This window comes from Sarcophilus harrisii, chromosome 5 (assembly GCF_902635505.1).
Source record: "Sarcophilus harrisii chromosome 5, mSarHar1.11, whole genome shotgun sequence".
Taxonomy (NCBI): Eukaryota; Metazoa; Chordata; class Mammalia; order Dasyuromorphia; family Dasyuridae; genus Sarcophilus; species Sarcophilus harrisii.
The window spans coordinates 176,052,356-176,075,257 of NC_045430.1; the positions used below are offsets into that span (position 1 = coordinate 176,052,356).

The 22,902-nt window shown below is 35.6% G+C and overlaps 1 protein-coding gene and 1 pseudogene across 1 annotated transcript in view; one reads left to right on the forward strand and one right to left on the reverse strand.

Moving 5' to 3' along the window:
* Positions 1–22,902, forward strand: part of SND1 (staphylococcal nuclease and tudor domain containing 1) — a 468,465-nt gene that overhangs the window by 191,582 nt on the left and 253,981 nt on the right. The window lies entirely within an intron of this gene.
* LOC116419307 lies at positions 20,777–21,422 on the reverse strand (annotated as a pseudogene).

Genomic DNA, 22,902 nt, shown 5'->3' on the forward strand with positions numbered 1-22,902 from the left:
GGAAAACACTATGTTTCAAAAGAAACAATTATTCAGTCATTTAACTTAAAATCGGGCCTATCTCTTGAAATCATTTGCCAAAGCCAAGCTGGAACACCCTTTGGGGGGTGGCGGGGGGAGGTTTGGAGTAGAGGATTCCATGTAGCCACCCTTCCATATCAGGATTAATTGGGTTAAGAGGATTTCACATGGCCTCCCTTCTGCTGTTCCCCTATTCCATGTGGCATTTCTCCTAACTCCACTATGCTTCCTGACCCTCTATTCAACTCCCTCTTGCTACATAGTTTAGCCAGTTCCCTACAACCTTTAAAGTAGCAGACTGGGGAGGTGGGGGGGTGGCGGCGCACGGCGGGGTAATTTAATCTTCAACTTTGAAGACTGAAGATCCCATTTCTCCTTACCCCACCCAACCTTCTCTCTCCTCTTCCTTCCTCCCCCCCCCCCCCCCCGCACATGTAAATTTTCCTTCTAGTCTCTCCTAAATTACCTTCAAATACAGTGGATAGTTAAATGATTCTATAAAACCCCCATGTCCAGCAGAGCTGGATTTAAAGCCTAATTTATAATGTTAACAAATTACCCAAAGTGTTTGAGAAGGTAATAAACTTTATCTAATTAGAGGCAAGTGACCCTTTTCAGGCAAGTTAACAGAACTTCTCTTAAAAAAGCAATTGTTCTTAAGATCTTATATTCAGTGACCAAATTTAGCCTGCATAGGCAACAGTAAAATTATTTCCACAATTTTAAAACTGCCCAAAAGAATACTCAGAATGAAGAAATCTATCATGCAAAAACAATAGTAAAATCACTTCCCACAATTTCAGAATCATCCTAAAATTCAAATGTTTTCTCCTTTCTGAGTTTATCAGCTGTGGTTTTGCAACAAGTTAAAAAGTATTTTATACTGAGCAATTGCAACATTGAAATAACCAATTCAACTTAACAGAGCCCTTTAACCAACAAGACAATATAAGATCTTACATTCAATGACCAAATTTAGCCTGCATAGGCAACAGTAAAATTATTTCCACAATTTTAAAACTGCCCAAAAGAATACTCAGAATGAAGAAATCTATCATGCAAAAACAATAGTAAAATCACTTCCCACAATTTCAGAATCATCCTAAAATTCAAATGTTTTCTCCTTTCTGAGGTTATCAGCTGTGGTTTTGCAACAAGTTAAAAAGTATTTTATACTGAGCAATTGCAACATTGAAATAACCAATTCAACTTAACAGAGCCCTTTAACCAACAAGACAATCGAGTCACACAGAATACAAATCACACAGACATAGACTGCACAAAAACATTTAACACATGTAACCAGATAGTGCCCAAAAAGGCGCTCAGAGTCAGATCAGACCAGATTTGTCTTAGAAGACACCCAAACCAGAGGGGATCATACAGCGTCCTGGAATGATACCCTTCTCAGAATGTAATGTCCGTGGGCATTTTATTATTCTGAGAATCCAGATCCTTGCACAGATAGATAAGAACAGATAAACAGATCAGATTATGTCCTAAGACATCCAGACTTACTCTCCTATGGCCTAATATGAAAGTGTCCACAGTTGGACTTGGCTGCAGCTAAAACCCGCTCTTTCCCAGAGACTCTGGAAAAAAATCCAGAGGAACCCAGATCTCTAGCCACCCCGAGGCCCAAGGCAGAGACCCGAAGGTCTCTAATCTCTAGTCCTGTTCACATTTTTTAATATCTTGGTGGGACCTCCTATTGTAATGCTGGAGAAACTGAGGCAAGATAGAAACTAGAGAGTTTTTAATATTTTATTTGAAAGGGAGAGATTTACTGGGACCAAAGGAATCTATGGTTTGGTCCCAGGGCTGAATGAGACTATTGTCTCCAAGAATACAGCAAACAATGTGAGTTCTCAATGACATATATACACATGGCTCAAACATAGAGGTAGACTGAGGCAGAGGTGGAATCAGAGTGCTGAGAGCAGGAAAGAGACTAGCATCAATCTGGTTCTGACAGTATTGGGGGAGGCATTCTGATAAGTAGGGAAGGGCTGGGGTCTTGATGTCTAAGAAGATCTTTCTCCTTATCTGGATCATCATGATTAGGAGGGAAGGGTAGTTTTCCAGGATTGACCAGAAAAATTAGGAATTGAGGAAGAACAATTCAGGGAAATCAAGGTGGAAAATTCAGGGGAACCAAGGCAGGACAATAAAAGAGAACTGTGACACAACAATGAGACAAAGTCTTTGCCATGGTTGTTAATGCAGTGATAGACTGTGTTACCAAATGACTTGTAGGTTGTAGATATTTCAAAGAGTAACCACAACTTTCATTGCTGTTTATGGTCTGAATAATAAAAGCCCCTGCAGTGGGGCTTGGTGAGGAAATAGAGATGTTTAATGAGTTGGAACAATAGTGTTTTGTGTTTGTCTAGCACTTTTTTCTAAGATGCAAAAAGTTTTTGATTTAATGGAATACATAATTTTTTCTGCTATTGTTTTTTTCCACGATTATCTCATTAGGTTTTAAATTTGGGAAATAGGGTTAACTGTTAATGCAAAAAAAAAAATCCCCAGGCAATCATTGTGGAGGTCTATTTAGGGGGCTTAAATTATATTTTTTGTTAGGGGGGGAAAGTACTTGTTCAGCCATCTTCTAAAGTACTCTTCTTCTTTCTGTCTTTTCATTTGACCTATGGTTCATCTTGCTTTTGGCTAAGTTGTCTGAGCTTATCATTTCCCCTAAGGCTGTGATTGAGCTATTTAGATTAATTTTTACCAGGGGCTTCTTGATAGAGGAGATAGTGACATGCCTGAATACCCAAATTTATAGTGATGATAGGTTCTAAAGTGGGAATTGGGATTTGGAAATAAATGTTGTTGTTCTTTATGATGATGATGGTGATGTTCTTGTCTTTCACTTGAATATAGCATTGAAGGGGTGTGGAAAGGTATTGTGAGAGTTTATCTCCATTATATACATATTCAGGTTGCTTTATAAGGTCTCTCTCCAGCCTGCTTCATGATACCCTCTGTGGTCAGCATAGTGAAAAGTAGCTAAGGCAGGAAGATACATTTTTTTTTACACACTGGTATCACCATTCAAGTTAGCTTTTGATGCTCATGTTTCTGAGAGGTCTGTTTGAAAAGCAGGCCCAATGGGAAAGAATTCAAGAACCTCGAAATCTGTGGCAAAAAAAGGATTTTTATTGTTCAGTAAGAAGGAGGCTTTCTTAGTGGGCAAAATTCCTAATGAGGAATTTGTCAAAGGTGTGTTAATAGACTCCTGGTTATATGGACAAATGTTGGTCTAGGGCTGGGAGCTGTCTGGGCTAATCAATAAAGGACCATCAGACAGAGATCTCCAATTGAATAAAAACACTTAACTGAAAGCTTTTCCCAGAGTCTGGGCACCCCCTGAAGGGGATCTGGGCCACCCCCAAAAGATCTTTTTCAATGGAGGGTGATTTGACCAAGATCTCCAATTGAATGAAGTCACTTAACTTGGGAAGGGCTTGTCTGGGTAGGTATGCTTTTCCCTGGAGAGAGCCTGAGACCCTGAATTTCCCTTCTTTTACAGATTAAAGGCAACACAGTTTCAGAGTTCATCCCAATCAATGTGCTTGGATATACACATGATGACTCCTACCCCCACCACTTTCACTCTTAGTCTGTGAACTTCTAAAAATGTACTTGATTTCTAGGCAACTGTTACATCTTTTTATAAACCACATATCTCTATCCTTCTCCTAAATTTCAAGGGAAGAGAAATTTCAGGTGAAGGAAAAGTTTATCAATGTATTTGAAAATTAAAACAAATTGTTCAGTAATGAAGAGAGCTAGCTATATCCAATAAAAGAACTATGGGAAATGAGTGTGGACCACAACAAAGCATTTCCACTCTCTTATTGTCTACTTGCATTTCTGTTTTCCTTCTCAGGTTATTTTTACCTTCCAATTTTTCTTGTGCAGCAAGATAACTGTATAAATATGTATATACATATTGTATTTAAGATATATTTTAATATATTTAACATATATTGGACTACCTGCCATCTAGGGAAGGGGGTGGGGGGAGGAGAGGAAAAGTTGGAACAGAAGGTTTTGCAAGGGTCAGTGTTGAAAAATTACCCATGCATATGTTTTGTAAATAAAAAGCTATAATAATAATAATAATAAATAAATAAATAAATAAATAAAAATAAATTAAAACAAATTCTTTTAAATGTCTTTGGCAGATTTTTATAGGGTAGTTAAGAGGCTTATTTAACTTTGAAATAATCCTCTTTCTCTTAAATGCTATTGCTTGAATAAGAATAACTAGTGTTTTCTGGCCTAATGAGATTTCTGTCATGACACTAATTTCTTCTTTTTTCAAAGACTGACATTTTAGCTGGAGTGTCTTGAGGATAGGGTGTTCCTGTTTTGGGGATGAAAATTGGCAATTATAGTTTTTTTTATACATAATATATTGTTTTTTAGATATATGTTGTTTATACACACACATATATATATATATATATATATATATATATATATATATATATATATATATATATTACTGGTATATGACTTTTATCACTCCTAGTTCCCTTGTAAAGTCACATTTTCAAACTATTGTGGACAGCCTAATTTTCAGCGTGTCATGTACTCAGTGGCATTAATTTTGATTATTGGAGTCAAGAACACTTCTTTGTAACCTTTGTCTTAACTTTATCCTCTCTATTTTCCTCATAGCAGTAAATATGTCCAAAATTGTAGTTTAGATAATTATTCATAATTTTCCTTCAAGCAGCCTTATCAGTTTCTTCTCCATATCTTTTATTTTGAATGTTTTCATTTCAATTAAAGCTTCCTTGTTATATTAGAAAAGTTTTTTTTTCTGATTATTTTTACTTTTTCAGGGGAGAAAACTTTGTCTGATGGAGAACTAAATCCTGATAGATTAAATTATTTAGATTCTTGGATGTTGTGGCATTTTATATAATCAGTGAATTGCAAGGTCAAAATGGAGGGTTGTGTTTTTTTATTGTTTGTTTTGCTTTGAGGTATGTTTTGCTTTTTTTTTTTTTTTTCTTCACTGTATTGCTTCACTGCCAGTTTGCCACTTTTTAACCTATGTGATCCTGGGAGAGCCATACATTCTTTTGAATTTCACTTTCCTTATTTTCTCATTAATAAAAGTGTGGGTATTGAACTAGATGATTTCTAAAGTTCTTCAAACTCTAAATTTGTGAATCCTGGGTCTGACTTTCTTTTTTCTTTAGATTGGATATGTTGCCAATATGATTTTCTTTCTTAAATATAAATTATAACTCCTGAACCTCTTCCCCTAAGACAGGGTTCTGTTGAGCTTTTGAATTATGTTCAACAGTATCATACCAGTCTATCAGGAATTATAATTCATATACTAAGACATAGTTCACATTTTACATCTTAATTTCATTGACTGCAAATTCCTTTATTTTTAAAGAACCAAAATACAAATCTTTTACCTTCCTCTTGGATTCCTCAGAAAGCTGCTTCTAAAATATTTTTTGTTCCTTTCTATCAGTACATGACTATGGAAAAAGATTGAGGCCTTCCAGAGTGTTGATTACTTTTAAAATAAAAGACAGGAAAAGGAGAAAGAAAATATTTCATCCCTCTTTATCTTGTACTATGCTTTAATAAGTTTTGAGATAATGTCAGAAAGTAAAAAATATCTTATAGCTTCTTTTTTTACTTGCCCTTGTTAGTAGTGAATAAGTAAGATAGATGTAGATTTGAATCTTGCTTGTGACAGTTACTAGTTTGTAATAGTTAGGAAGTCACAGCCTCTCTGGGCTTCAATTAATTCATCTTTAAAATAGAAATAAGAATATTAAAAAAAAAAATAGGGGGCAACTAGGTGGTGCAGTGGATAGAGCACCAGCCCTGAAGTCAGGAGGACCTCAGTTCAAATTTGACCTTTAGACACTTAATACTTCCTAGCTGTGTGATCTTGGGCAAGTCACTTAACCCCAATTGCTTCAGCAAATAAACACACACACACACACACACACACACACACACAATGTATGAGAAAGGATTATTGTGAAGCTCAAATGAGATAATGAATGTAAAGTACTTTCCAAGCCTTAAAAAACCCTATGCACTAGCTAATATGGAAATGTTTTACATGACTTAATATGTAGAATAGTGATCATGATTTTTGCCTTCAAAGTTAGTGGACTAAGAAGAGAGTTTATAACCAAAAATAAAAATTTTAAATAAAATTAGAACTTTAGAAAAATGGTCATTTACATTTACATTTATATACTGTAAATGCCACTTATTTATCTGTAAATGTCAGGGTTGTCATGGACAACCAAAAATCCTGGAATCCATGCTTTGCTTATATTACACAGTAATGGTCTTATACAGGAAACACCCCTATATATTCTCAGTATCAAGAAAGCAAAATCTGTTCTTTATCTAGTTAAGGAGCATAATTGCTCTATGGATTCAACTTATCTGAGTATTTGATATGTATTGAGCTTGTCAAAGAAGCTTGAGCCTGACAAAAATGTTTGTTCTTTCAGTGGAGATCAGCTTAATATCTTTAATTAACCTTTTTTTAAAAATTGAAACATTTGCCTTTTAACTGTAGTCACCTAAAGAGAGAAGTTAGAAAGGCAAAAGAATGCCCAGAGCAGAGTTTGGCTGGTATACCATGACTTCAATAATGGAACGTGAGAAAGAATATTCAGTAGGTAGGAGAATTAGGAAAGAATTCTGTCATGAAAAAAGAGGAAGTGGTGGTCAATGTCAAAAGCTGCAAGAAGTCAAGAAAAAAGAGGTCGGAGGGGAAAAGAGTTGGAAATGTCCTATTAGACTGGCATTTGCATGTATATCTTTGTTTTCAGCAGACTTTATTACAATTTAATTGTTATTGCTGTTGTCACATCAGATCACTCCAGATGCTGTAAGCAATTTTCTTTCGATTTGGGGTGTATGTTTTTATGTAGGTGGGTGGTTTTGTGGGGGGGAGGGGTTGTTTTTTTTTTCTTGTTGTTTTTAGTGGTTTTTAATGTCACACTAATAATAAACTGGGTACGTAGGCCTGGTTTTGTCATAATGTCCACAGATTTACTTTATTTGTCCCATATTCACTTAGAGAGGGAGGAGAAAATTCTTGAGGCTGATATATACTGTTTGGCTGGTGCTTAGCAATTCATATGGCAGCCTGTAAAATATAACATGGCAGGTTGTATTTTGAAGAAAGAAGGATAACATTCTCTTTATTTATTTTCTGTCCAAAGGTACCAGTGATTTCTTGAATACTAAATTTGATGGCTTTTCCTTAAGTGTTCTTTTCTCTTTCTATATTCCTCTCATTTGGTTATTCACATAAATTCTCCTTTTATTCACATGCATATAATTCCTAAATTTATATATATGTTTTTAATTTCTCCCTTGAGCTCCAGTCTCATATCACCAAGATATCTGCTGAGTATCTTCACTTGCATGTCCTGTAGAGGACCGGAATGCAGATTGTCCAAAATAGAACTATCATTACTGATGAGGATTAGAGTTTTCTTGGCAGAGATACTGAAATGGTTTACCATTATCTTCTTCAGCTCATTTTATATACAAGGAAATGGAGGCCAACAGGGTTTAAGTGACTTGCTCAGGGTCACACAACTATTAAATATCAAAGACTACATTTGAACTCAGATCTTCCTGTCTCTAAGCCTGATACTCTATCCACTGCACTGCATGCATTGATTTCATTTCTTTTTCACATTTCTGTCTAGGGCATACTCCATCTGTTTATACTTCCATGTTTTACCTCTCTGTCAGATCTCTTCCACCCTCACATTTAATCACTTCGGACATCTTAGTAATACTACTTCCAAAATATCTCTTGATAGATTCATTATTTCATCTCATTCAAAGGAGGTTTTAATATTTTATCAGATTCTTATCACCATTACAATCCACAGAAATAGGGAAGATTTGAATTGAAAAGAGATGAGAGAAGTCCAACTTCAGACATTTTGTTTTTGAAATGCTAATTTGATATGCAGGTGGAAATAAGCATTAGACAGTGAATAATATGGAAATAGAGAACAAATAGGGAATAGGGGAATATATTTGGGAGCATATGCATAGTTTATAATTTAATTTCATTAGGACTGGGTAAGATTGGCAGAAATGAAGAGACGTTATATACTTAGTTTTGGGGAGTGCCCCTGTTTAGAAGATGTAAAATGGAGAAAGGAAACTGGTGAACAAAACTCTAACAGGTTAATAGACTACGAAATGAGGCTTAGGGGTTCTACCATTACTCCAAAAGATACATCATTCATTTGGAAGGTGGAAACATGGGTTATTCCTACCCTCCTTCCTCCCCATCATCCCTCCTTCCCCTCCCCCCCCCCATCATCCCTCCTTCCCCCCCATTATTCCTCCTTCCCCCAGATCATCTCATGGCTGTGTTAAACAGCCCTCTTTTAGGAGAGTTTTACAATTAGGGGCAGTGATTGGTGAGTAAGAATCCTACTTCTTCCCTTCTTATTTTGGGTGACAAAGAGTGAATCATAGAAGATGACTAGGAATGGATGGGCTGCAACAGATTGTACATCTTAAGACATTGTCTTTCCCTCAAAATCCTTCCTTTTCCCATACTGCTCTGCTAATATATATTTATAGCTTTTCAGTCCCCAGCCTTGGAGATTTGCCTCACTTCTTCATGGCAGGTATTTAATCAGTGGCCATTTCTGATTATCATCATTTCTACCTCTGTCTCATTTGGGCCCTTTCTACCCACACAGCTACCACCCTATTTCACAGCCTTATACTCTTTCACCTTCCCTATTATAACAGATTCCTAATTGATCTCTTTTTCTTCTCAAAGCTTTCTATTCTCTAATTCAACCTTTGCACAGCTGCCAGTGATATAGCTTAGATCTGACCATACCTCTCCCTCAGTAAATTCCAGTGATTTCTTATTGATTCAAAGATAAAATATTTGATAATATAAGAAATAAAATAACATCCTTTTAAATATATTTTATGTAAATTTTATTATTAGAACAGTAGTATATATTTGTGTATATATGTAATTTAAAATATATACATTTAGTGTGTCTGATTAAAAATTTTTTTGTGTTGAAAAAACATTTGTACATCACTGAAGGAGGCAATAGGCAAACTAGGAAAGAGCAGTGTTACAAAAGTTAAGATATTGCCCAGAAAATAGCCTTGATTGGAGAATGAGATACATTTGGTGGCCAGTAGATCACAACAAAAATTATCTGGAATGACATAAATTTATGGTTAGACCAAGTGGTAGCAGAAGAGACAGATCTGTAAATGTGTAGAAATTTTTCATTCATCAGACAAGAAAAGTGCAAATTATTCAGGTATACAGTTCATCAGAGTAGTTATTGCAAAAAGGTCATTAGTAATATAAGTCTGGAAGATTTTAATTCACAGATGTACCTGTTTGAGCAGACAACTCTCCTCACCTAGTATAACATAGTCCTAAAAAAGGAGCTGGGTTAAGCAATTGAAAGTTAGGTGGTAATGGAGTAAGTGAAGTAGAGCACTGTTTGTGAATTTCTTGTCCTGAGCAAGACATAGCTAATCCTTACTACCATTCATTCTTTCCATCTCAGATCATGAATGCTAAGGACGAACAGTATTATTGTGGTGTCTTCTATCTTCCCAGGAGTGATAGCCTTCACCTGTCTAGGTCCTTGTGACTGAGGATATATGGTTCTATTTTCTTAGATGGTAATGTCATACAGGATATATTGCAGTAATGTACAGGTCTCAGGTGATGAAATTTGTTTTGCTTGGCCCTCAAGGAAAAAGTAAATGGAAGTTACCACCACTTTAAAAGGGGTGTGTGTGTTTCTGTCAATAGAAGAAAAGAAGAAAACAACTACAATTCATTCCCTTCATAAATGTAAAGTGCCTTCCCATAAGATAGTAAATTCCCTACTACTAGAGATCATGAAATAGATTACATGGCATTTTGTTAGGGATATTAAATGCAATTTCTTTTCAGGTATGGGTTGAACTAGGTGATCTCTGTCATAACATATCACTAATGCTTTGCATTCCTGTGTGATTCTCTGAATAAGTTTCCTTCTTTATAAAATGAGGGAATTGAATTAAGTCCCTTTCTAACCCAACTCTATCAGTTTTGACTCAATGTGGGTGGTGAAGTAGGAGGTAAATTTTAAGTTTAAATTTTTTTATTATAGCTTTTTATTTACAAGTTGTATGCATGGGTAATTTTACAGCATTGACAATTGCCAAACCTTTTGTTCCAGTTTTTACCCTCTTTCCCCCTATCCCCTCCCCTGATGGCAGGTTGACCAATACATGTTAAGTATGTTACAGCATATATGTCCTAACAGTTATTTTCTGTACAAAAAAAAATCAGAGTTTGAAATAATGTACTATTAGCCTGTGAAGGAAATCAAAAATGTAAGTGGATAAAAATATAGGGATTGGGAATTCTATGTAATTGTTCATAGTTATCTCCCAGAGTTCTTTTGCTGGGTGTAGCTGGTTCAGTTCATTACTGTTCTATTGGAACTGATTTGGTTCATCTCATTGCTGAGGATGGTCACGTCCATCATAATTGATCATCATGTAGTATTGTTGTTGAAGTATATAATGATCTTCTGGTCCTGCTCGTTTCACTGAGCATAAGCCAAGGTATTAAAGCAGATATTGGTATAGAATGGGGGAACACAGGAAGAACGACAAGTTTTTGATGATAAGGGTGTTTTTGTCCCCCAGATAGGTCCTTGGAATTCTGTGTCTGCATCTGAGCAGTGAGTTTGGAGGTAGAGAGAGTGATTTACAACCCATGGGTATAATGTTTGTGGTCTTGCTACTGTTTCAAATTGTCATGGGAAAACGCTTACGTAGAGAATTAGAGAGCATCAAAAAGTTATCAAACTGTGCATACCCTTTGACCCAGCAGTGTTTCTACTGCGTTTGTATCCCAAAGAGATCTTGAAGGAAAGGGAACCACATGTGCAAAAGTGTTTGTGGCAGCCCTCTTTGTAGTGGCAAGAAACTGGAAACTGAGTGGATGCCCATCAGTTTGAGAATGGCTGAATAAATTGTGGTATATGAATGTTATGTGATAATATTGTTCTGTAAGAAACGATCAGGAGGATGATTTTAGAGAGGTCTGGAGAGACTTACATTAACTGATGCTAAGTGAAATGAACAGAACCAGGAGATCATTGTACACAGCAACAGCAAGATTATATGATGATCAATTCTGCTGGTTGTGACTCTTTCCAACAATGAGATGATTGACGCCAGTTCCAATGATCTTGTGATACAGAGCCATCTAGGCCCAGAGAGAGGACTGTGGGAACTAACTGAATGTGGTTCATAACATAGCATTTTCACTTATTTTGTTGTTGTTTGCTTGCATTTTATTTTCTTTCCCATTTTTCCTGTTTGATGTGATTTTTCTTGTGTAGCAAGATAATTTTATAAATATGTTTACATATATTGGATTTAACATATTTTAACTTATGTAATATATTGGATTACTTGCAGTCTAGGGGAGTGGTGGGGAGAAAGAGGGGAAAATTTGGAGCACAATGATTAATCCTTGCAAAGGATTAATGTTTTGAAAATAAAATACTTAAGAGAGAGAGAATTAGAGAGTATATGACTGAAATATCCGGCGGAAAGTACAACCAATTAAGAGTGTGGTGAAAGAAAGAAAAGCAGAACCAAGAGAATGGTTGTAGACTTAGAAAAAATTTCTAGAAGAGTGTGACCAGCAGTTAAAAATGTACAGAAATCCAAGTAGATAAAAGTTGAGTTCTGAATAAAAGGCATTGGATTTGGCTCTTAGAGGATTATTGGTAACTTAATTTATTAAAACTCACATTCATTTTACTCTGAGTAACTAGGCTATTTTCTGTTACTAAGGAGAATTTGAAGCAACATTAGGTCATTCTGGTCCCAAGCATTCTTTTGTGATAGATTTCAAATATTGAAACTGTGCAATTTGTTGGGGCCAGAATTGCTTCAGAGAGTCCCAGACCAATCTGGGCTTCATGCTTAGCTTCAAGATTTTATGGTATGTAGAGAAATGTAGGAATAATCCTTCTCTTTAACTGCAGTTGTCTTTAAAACTGTCATTCTTCTTAGCCCACGTTTATTTGGCCATTATGTGAAACTTCTTATTACCCAATATTCTTTGACCATTTCTTAATTTCACATGTGGATTAGGTGATTGAAAGAATGTTTTATTTGTTTTTAGGTGTGATGCTGAACATCTTGATATAAACGGTTATATTTTGTTTGAGAAACGGTTTAGGCAGGGCAATATGAGAGTTATAGATATGTTCTTTTAATAATATTTCTCTTCTTAGAAAATAAGTTAATTCATATGAACTTTTTTCCACAGTGGTACAGTGGTGGCAGAATGGCTTATTGTGGACAAAGGAAAATAATAGAATAGAGTTGTTGCTTTCTAGTTCAGCTAGCCGTTTTTCTGTAATACATTCTTTTCCCTTTGCCCTTGGCAGTTAACTTGAAAATGAATAAGTTTGATTGCCAATTTGTGTATGTATGTAATGGAATATAAGGAGCTTGTCCTGGTATAATGTAATCTGACTTTCTGGAACCAGATGAGTTGATTTCAGTCCCTTTCTCCCCCTATTCTTGTATCTTTCCCAATAGATCCCTGAAGAGCTACTTACCCCCCCCCCCCCCCCCCCCCCCCCCCCCCCCCCCCCACTGTATGTCCTGTAAAGATTAACAGGAGCCATTTGAAACCTGTATGAGTGGAACAGTTTGTTCACACAAATAGCTTTGTCATTAGCTGGGGAGCAAGTGGACAATCTGGATACTTGTTTGGGTTTTTGTCAGTGATTGTTTCTGGATCAAATTGGTTATCCAATTTAATTCAATTCAATGAATATTTATTCACTTTAATTTCAAAACCAAGCAAAATTTATTTATTAAGTCTTTTATATGTGTTTGCTAAATTCTTCTCTCTGCTACTTGTTACCTTTGTGTTGCTTGTGGTTTGGTAAGTGATTGCAAAATATGGACTCATCCATACCTACATGTGGACTAGACACTTCTGTAAGGCAGCAAATACTGTAAATTCAGAAATTTATTAGTGTTAATATTGTGATGTCAACATGTAGCTTTAACCAGGCATCTCTCAAGCACATCTTTTATTTTCCAAATTGGGAATTCTATATCTATTACGTCCTTGCTATAAATTGCCAGAGTCTATATTTAGATCCTGTTAGGGTAATAACACTGGGGTTTAGTGATTTCATTCACTAAAACACATTCCACATCCTCTTAAAGATTAAATATTGAGGTAAAACTATGTCAAGAATTTTTGATCACTTTAATTGTAAAATTACAATTTACTAATTGTAAATCCTTTCCTTTCCATAATCTGCTAGAGTTTGGTCATCTTGAAATCTAAATCAACTTTGGATTGAATTTATTTTGTCCCAAGCATCTTTCCCTCCTCATAACAGAATTACTGTGAAAACCTACAGACCAATTGTAAAACACTCATCATAATCTATTTCTAAATTAGAACTTGTTTGTCTCTAGTCATCTCTGTAATGTATTATAAGCATCACTCATGGCATTAACTATAGAAGTAATTTAACACTGAGTTTTTAATGACTGTTGCATTAATCTTGGAGTTCTAGAATTTAGCATTCACTATTCTCTGACCAGTAGAAATGATGAAAACTTCAATTTCGTGCACTTTGGATAATAGTAAGCTTCAGACGGGAGTGCCATGAATCTACTTCTGCAAGGGATATGTGATTGAGAGGTCTGTGGATGGGATGGGTGCTTGCAGATTTAGGCCACAGCTGGTAAACAAAGTATAACAAGGTCTTTGCCTGCTCGGGGCGATGTTGGCCTCTTTGTGTTTGGTTACAGTGGAAGGAGACTGGAATTGGCTTCCTTATCAAATAGACAGATTTTTGTACTTGAAGCCAGAAAATTGGACTCCTTATTCCCAAATATTTCTGTTCTAAGACCTGTTTATTTTGAAAGTTTATTAAGTACTTTAGCTTAAGCTATAACTATAAATAAATGGATGCCCATCAATTGGAAAATGGTTGGGTAAATTGTGGTATATAAATGTTATGGAATATTATTGTTCTGTAAGAAATGACCAGCAGGATGAATACAGAGAGGCTTGGAGAGACTTACATAAACTGATGCTAAATGAAATGAGCAGAACCAAGAGATCATTATATACTTCAACAATGATACTGTATGAGGATGTATTCTGATGGAAGTGGATTTCTTTGACAAAGAGACCTAATTCAGTTTCAATTGATCAATGATGGACAGAAGCAGCTACACCCAAAGAAAAAAAACACTGGGAAATGAATGTAAACTGTTTGCATTTTTGTTTTTCTTCCCCGGTTATTTTTACCTTCTGAATCCAATTCTCCCTATGCAACAAGAAAACTGTTTGGATCTGTACACATACATAGTATCTAGGATATACTATTACATATTCAACATATACAGGACTGCTTGCCATCTAGGGGAGGGGGTGGAGGGTGGGAGGGAAAAATCGGAACAGAAGTGAGTGCAAAGGATAATGTAAAAAGAATTACCCTGGCATGGGTTCTGTCAATAAAAAGTTATTATAATAAAAAAAAATGTAAAAAAACAACAAAGTTGATAGGCATTTAACTTATTTTCTGACCTCTCAACATAATTTTAAAACACTTGGTTTTGTTTTTTTTTTCCCTTTCTTTTTTTGGGGTGTGTGTGTGTAGGAAGTAAGGCAATTGGGATTAAGTGACTTACCTAGGGTCATAACTAAATGTTAAGTGTCTCAGGCTAGATTTGAACTCAGGTTCTCCTCACTTCAGGGCCATCTATCTGCCCTTCAAAAATATTTATTAAACACCTACTGGACTAAAAGTAGAGCAATTAAGTTCTAGTGTCTTCTTCTAGCTTACAGTAACTGGAGAAATTTGACATAGATGACTTATGTATAATAGTGAGTGATTAAGTACATTAGAGAAATATCCAAAAAAAAAAGCTTTGTGAAAATTTAGGGGAAAAGTCATTACCAATAGGGGAATCAGGTAAATCGAGGCTTCATGGAAGAAGTGGCATTCAAATTGGAATTTGAAGAAGGGTTAGGAGTTCATCAGAAGAGTCAAATAGCTTTACTTTTCTTTGTCTTAAGTTTTTATGCTCACTCAAGGCTTCTTTACTTATTTTTTCTTCATTGTCTCATGTTCATCAACAGGACATAATTCTCATCCTTTATAAGCCAGCATCTAACCTGGCTTAGCCAGCCATCACCCTCTGCAATGATGTCAGAGTTCTTTGGTTGGTTTTTGTTTCTTTTCTGACATGGCCCCTTATGAATATATGTCTGGAATAGCAGCTGTATCCCTGGTGCCAAATAATGTGAATTGGAAGCACTTCTCATCAATGAAGCACCTGGACTGTTTGGCAAGGTTGGGGGGTAAACAGCAACCAGATGTATCAACAAGAGGATGGGAGGCCTCTGGTTGCTTTGTAGGGGGTGCAAGACATGTGAATGAGACTATTATTGAACTGGTTATGTGAGAGTGCTGTTTGTATCAGTTAAATGTAAGGGATTAGATAATCTATCATTATGCTAATTCTGCATAACAGATGGTGGAGAGTTTGATCAGAAATGTTCACCATGAGGGAAATTAAGCTACATTCACAACAGCAATCAGGCAGGAATTCCGCTGGGAAGCACAACTGTATACTAGAGTAGAATGTCATTGAGAATACCTGAACTTTTTTTGTTACTTGGACTTTATTATATATTTGAAAGTTCTTGATTCTGGAATCATTCAGCTAATGATGTTATCTGACCCCCTCTAGTCTGTTAAAGTCAGGGTTAAAGAATGTGAAATAGTACATATTACACATGATTGATTTGCTGGTTAGTTTTGCTAAATCAGCTTTTTCTCTTTAAGTCACTGGTAGAATATTTGTATATATTATTTAAAATTATACATAAAAATACATATATAATTATGTTTTTTACATAAATGTACATGTGATATATTTTTTTAAATGTTATATATTTTTAAATCCTCCCTAATGTTTTTCTGGGCACATGACAATGTTTTGTTTTGTTTTTTAATTTTCCTTTTCTTTTTTCTATTTTTTTTTTAAGGGAGCTTTGTCCAAACAATGAATCTGAAATCTTTAGAACTAAAGATCATAATTGAATAACTAATCATACTTTGTTGAGCACTCCTTTTATTAGAAGTGTCCACAAAACCAGCATAATTTGGTCTCCAAAGGCAAAGTTATAAGATATGTATTAAATGCAAAACCCCAATTGACTAATTGAGTATGTGTGTATATGAGAAAATAGGAAAAATAGCTGTCTCTATAAGATGCAAGAGAAAGAACAACTATTTAACTAAGATTCTCTAATTACTTCCTGACCCGTCAGGATGCCAGTAAATCTATCTGTAGACAAATATATAACTTAAATGACTTAAGACTTTAAACATTTTTTAAAATTAGATTTTATTTTATTTTAATAAAGATCTCCATTCTGTCCCCTACCCCAAGAAAGCACAAAAAAAATTGTTACAAATATGTATAGTTTTGAGATGGCCTGAATTGGCCATTTTAAGGGGAAAAAAAGGCTGAATCTACACTCTCTATCATAGTTGAGTGATGTTTCATTATGAGTCCTCTGAAGTTATGGTTATTTATTGTGTTGATCAGAATTCTAAAGTCTTTTGGAGTTAATTCTTTTTAATAGTAGTATTATATTTTATAAATTATTCTGGTTCTGGACACATCCCTCTGCTTCACTTCAGGTAAGTCTTCCTAGATTTATCCAAAACTATCCCCTTTATTATTTCTTTACAGCACAATATTACTACATTGTATTCTTTATACCATAACTTGCTCAGCATTCCCTATTCGTGGTAACCCCCACTTTTTCCATATATTGGCCCACATTTTTTTGTTTTTATAATCCTTTTCCCCCTTTCTTTGCTTTTTTTGAGACCTGGTAGTGATGTTGCTGAGCAAAAAGTATGTAGTTTATTTAATAGGTTTTGGAATACAGTTCCAAATCGCTTCCCAGAATGACTATACTATCTCACAGTTCCCACCAATAGTGTACTAATAATGTAACTAATTTCCTATATTCCGTTTAGCATTTGTACTAGCTTAACTCTTTTAAGATAGTAATAGACCATTGAGAGATGCTACTAGAAAGACTAAGCTTAGACATGAAATTTGACACAGTCAAGGTTTGTAATACAAATGATGGGTCCAGCAAACTACAAGTTGGAAGGAAGAGTACAAGCTTCCATCATCATAGTGGAATCTGATGCACTCTCTTTTAGGTTCCTGGGTTCTCATAATTATGAGTCTAAATATTTGTTAAACCTAATGGTGTTTTCTGTACCCTAAAGACTTGAAGTTTTCCTTTAAAAACAAATTTCCGTGTTAAAGGTTTCTGAAGATAAAGGCTTATAGGTAAACTTGTCTAATTGTATAAAGCCTGTTGACAAGCAGGAAAGTCATAAGAAAGGTAGAGATGTAACTTTTGCTCTGAAATACCAAGATTGTCATTAAAAATAAATTCCTTATTTTGGAAATATAATCTCTTTTCACATCCTCACTTCTAGTTCATGACCCTGGTTAGGCTATTCCTACTTTGTTAGAATTGAAAAGACCTCAGTTGCAAAAGGAAGGAACTTCCCCAAACATGACTAGCTATTGTGGAGCTTAAAGTTTAGCTGTGACAATTCTTTCCAGGATCTTGTTTTCTCTGTACTTTTCTTCCCTTTTACTTTTTCCATCCATTTTCTACCCACAGGGAATTCTTCAATTACTTTTTTCCCCTTTAGTGCATTGATTTTCATTTTGTAATACTGTGTTACACTGAGTACTCCTTCTGTATGCTAGAATGAATGGAAATTACTTTTTCTAAAAAGTGCACTGAGCAGCAAAGCTTTCAGCCTTCCAGTGATAAACTTTCCCAAACTTAGCTAATCTGGTTCTTGGAAAGCAGATAGGGTGTGTGTTTCTGGGACTGTACCCAAAAAAAGGCTGTGGCAGAACTTTCTGGGGTTTGCATTCTGCTCATATAGCCTTTAAAAGCACAAGGGTACCTTTGTGATATGATGAGGCATCAGAATCAGACTTTATGGGGGTCCATATCATAAAATGAACTAATTATCTGTAGTTGAACCATAAGAAATTAACAGGGAATTCATCTTTCACAGTTTTGGCTGGGTGTGGGGTGGCTTACTAATAGAGGGTTAGCCCTAACCTTGATATCAGGAAGACCTGAGATGGGGCCTCATACATTTCCTAACTGTGTAATTCTGGGCAAGTCACTTATTCCTGTTTTTCTTAGTCTTCCTTAGGAGAAGAAAATGGCAGACTACTCTGGTGTTTTTGCCCCCCCAAAAAAACTAAGGACAATATGGTCCACAGGGCCACAAAGACTCGAATGATTGAACAGCAAGAATGAGTTCGTTATGTAAGCATCACATAGAAAACATTTTTTAAATAATAGCTTTTTACTTTTCAAAATATATGCAAAGATAGTTTTCATATTCATCCTTGTAAAACCCTCTGTTCCATATTTTTCTCTCTCCTTCCCCAACTCCCCACTACACTAGTCAGCAAGTATTCCAATATAGGCTAAACATGTGCAATCTTTCCAAACACATTTCCACATTTAAAATGTTGCACAAGAAAAATCAGATCAAAAGGGAACAAAAAATGAAGACTTTTAATCATACACATTCCATATCTCAGTCTTCTATCCAATCTCTCTCTTTCCTCAAGATCACTGGATTCCATTGAGTTTTGGAACCCTGACCTTGGGACAGAAATGTCTTGACCTCTAAGTCAGTAAATGCAAATTCACATCATGATATCAAGGAAAACTTGTGGATTTGAAATTTGAGCATATAAGTTCAAACCTTGTCCCTCCGTGGCTTTGAGAAAGTCTCAGGGTCTAGTTTCCTCTGTACTGGATGACTCTAGAGTTCCCTTTCAGCCAGGATGAGACGAGACTAGGCCATGTTTCCATCCTGGCCACTATGTGTTGTTCCACACAACCCATCTATTCCATCTCTTAAAATTTGGGTTCTTATTATAAGAACCCTAAGTAAAATCTCATAATATATTCTTAGTTTGTCTACTGTAAGATGCTTATCATGATTTTTGTAAAATCCTGCTTATATTTTGTTGGTCTGATCTATATAAAAGTATCAAATCTATACAGTCTGGAATATTGCTCCAAGTAGAAATTAATCTCATTTTGTGATTCATATGTGATCGGTGCTCTAAGCAAGTTTTGTTGGTTCAGTATGGGAGGTCTGAAGGGGAAAAACATGTAACCAGATCAGGGGTGATGGTCTGAAAATGTTCTTAGAGGAAGATATATTAAAGATCTTGATGCTGAAAACAATGAATAGAGTTAAAGTATGACTAGATCGGCCAATGGAGGTAGGCAGTGCAAGTTTGAGTAAGGTGAACTCTTACCAGAATTAGTTATTTGCACTCAAGGAATCTTGAAGGTTGGTATCATAAGAGATTGTGTTCACATATAAGAATTTCAAAATACATTCTTGTGTGGTGACAATATCTAGGTTGTCACCATCCTTTATGAGGCTAAAGTGCAGTGGAAGAATAAGTTTTAGAAACTTATTAATAGCTTCAAGAATTGTGAAATTAGGGTATTTGGGGAAACATTAACATTGAAGCCCCCTAATATGAGGGCAAGGAATTAAGTAAGTTGACAGAGAGGACAAAATGCTTTAAAATATTGAAATTCACTTTCAGTGGATCTTATTTAGAAATGAGGTAGAATGGAGATTGCAGTAGATAGAACACTAGCCCTAGAGGACTGATGACCTGAGTTCAAATTCTGCCTTAGACATTTGATACTTACTAGCTGTGTGACCCTGGTTAGATAAGTGTGTATATGCTTTATGGAAAACAAATCTGGAGAATCTGGATAGGCATCTTTGAAAGAATTGTCAGGAGCTCAAATGACCTTCAAGATTTTAAAGAGGTCTGTCAATAAAAAGTTATTATTTAAAAAAAAAAAAAAAAAGATTTTAAAGAGGTTGGTTCCTTGGGTTAAAAACAACTTCATCATATAACAGGAGTCATCATGGCAGATGGTGTGCACTATACCCTGATCTCTTATTAGACTAATAGGAGTAGAGCCCTACCTTTCAGGAGAATGGGTTAGAGAGGATTTTCTTCACTAAACTTTTATAAGCAGAAAAGTCTGTAGTTATATATTTCCCCCTCTGACTTTGGGACATTTTCTACAAAGAAAATGTTCATGTTTCTCATCCTAAGGAAAGGGTGGAAGAGTACTTCCTTCATTCAAGGCTCATCCCATCTTTCTCCTCTCCAAAGTCTTTACTGACTTTTTGGTAAAATGATATTACTGAGAAAGAAGCTGATAAAATGGAGAATTATACAACAATTTTACTTGTCTTATAAAAGCCATAACTGTGGTATTACTGGATAAATGAAGCCATCAAATAGAGGTAGCAATGAGATTACAGTACCGCCGAATTCCCGGGGGCAAAATAAAATTGTCTGTTTAGTAATCAGAGAGAACGATATAGAGCCATGTTTCTTATACTTCTTTTTTTCTAAATAATTTGCTCTTCCTCTATTGGAACATCTTATCAGGCAGATTCATAAAGTTGAATGTTACTTTTTTCATCACCAATTTCTCTATACTTCCTTGGCTCTACTGTTTTGTCCTTAGTGCTTACTTACTTATGGGCTTGCATGCCCATAGTGTAACTCCCTTACGGGCCTCAAAGACTTTGTTTCCTGTGGTAGTTCTGGCAAGACCTGCATTTTAGGTAGCAGGTAAAAAGCACCAGGCTGACCATTAGTATTTTCCACATTGTATTCATCTCTGGTCACTTCTACCTAGCCTTCATAAATCCAGGCCAAATCTGTTAAGAAGCCTGTGGGCCTGCAGCAGGCCTGTACAATAAACGGCAGCATAATTTGTCAGACCAGCCTTCACACCAGACTTTGGTAACTTAGGGCAGAAGTGGCACAGACAATCCTATCCCCTTCTATACGGGCATAAGCAATCTGGCAGATAATGGCTTTGTTGGTGACCCAGATGATCATACGACACTTGGGGGTGTTATACTTGTTCTTGTTCTGGATTATTAGCTGTTTCCTTGCATAAAATAATCCATTTTTCCTCTTGCCGTTTCTGAAACTACCTGGTACCTTTTGAAGTGGGGGGGGTTTTGCATGCCCTTGAAAAAAAAATTTGTGATAATTCATTTATTTAATAATCCTATTCATTTTCTTCCATGTAGTTAAAAACATTTTCTGAGAAAAGTTGTTCATAAATTTCACCAAATTATCATTGAGGATTGAGGAGGAGGGAAACTAACATTAAAAAAAAACTTAATCACTGCTCTAGAGCAAATATGGGGTGGTCATGAAATTATGAATTATTATCAGTAAATGTTTTGTGTGTGAGTATGTATCTGGTAAAGATTTCTCAGGTGAAACAGGGTCATGAGTGGGAAAAGGTTGAGTAGCCCTGCTCTTGAGGAATCAAGATAGGGACTAGAATGAATCTTTTAGCTTCTCCCATTCTTGCAAAATAAGATTTTTCTCATATTCATTTCCAGGTAGAAAACACTGCCTATTCCTCCCCCAGGCAATTCTTAGGCAAGTATGTGTCTTTAGTGAAATTATCCATTGAAAATTCAAGTGACTCCACAATCCCCAGCATTTTCACTCTATAGAGCTCAGTTTCATTTTTCTTTTGTCCAGACTAAACCCAGTGCATGCTATGATGGTATGGATGGCAGAGAATGTGGTGGATTTGGTGACAAAGGACCTGTTTTGAGATCCTGAATTTTTTTCCCCCTCTTATTGGTTGTCTGACTGTAGACAAGTCACTTTACATCCTTTGGGTCTCTGCTTCTTCATCAGTAAATGAGAGTGTACTCTCATTTATTCTACTCTAAGGTCTCTTACAACTTCTTAAATCGATGTTCCTGTCTTCTGATGTTCCCTTTCTTGCATCTTAGGTTTATAGGGATATAGAATACTCAAAAGTATCCTGCTCTAAAGGATTTAATACATTTTTTAATCTTATTATTAATTATTGAATTGGGCTGAATTGAATGTTGGAGGGATTCAATGACCCTATCCCTAATTAGGTGGGATTTTTTTTAGGTCCTAGATTTACCTTTTGCAGAGAAAAATGTTTCAGGAGTTAGTAACTGCATTGTTATTTTTGCCTGCCAATTGTAATTTATACTTTATTTTTGACAGTATTTCTTATAGCGTCTTCAGCCTGGTAGTTTCTGGTGATGGCAATAAGAATGGATATATCTCACATAAGCCTCTCACCTAAGCATTTTTTAAATCTTGAGAAGCCCATTAGCTATTTTCTCCTGTTGGCATGTTATGTTTATATTTTTCATTGGGAAAGAATGTAAAAACACCAAGAGAAACAACAGCAGCTAATTTTCCTAATGTTCAAATGGGGAGTATTTAAACAGAGGTAGCAATCAAGCCTAAGATATCTTGAATGTCAGTCACCTTCTGTAATACTAGAGCATTATAGTCAGTGGAAGGATTGTGTATATATTTTATGTCAAGTGGTGCTTGGAATGTTTGAAAGGACTTACAGAAGACTGAATATTGAGGATAGACTATATAAGTATGTCTGTCTTTATTTAATAAATGGTTGTCATTTAAAAGAGTTTATTTTGTTCATTGTGATGGTGCAATACACCAGGTTGGGGAAGGGGGAAAAACAGTAACAGTAGATAGAATTTATGGGAATGAAAAGTTTATCTAATTATCTAAAAGAACTGACAATACTTTGTTTTAAAAAAAACACTGAAG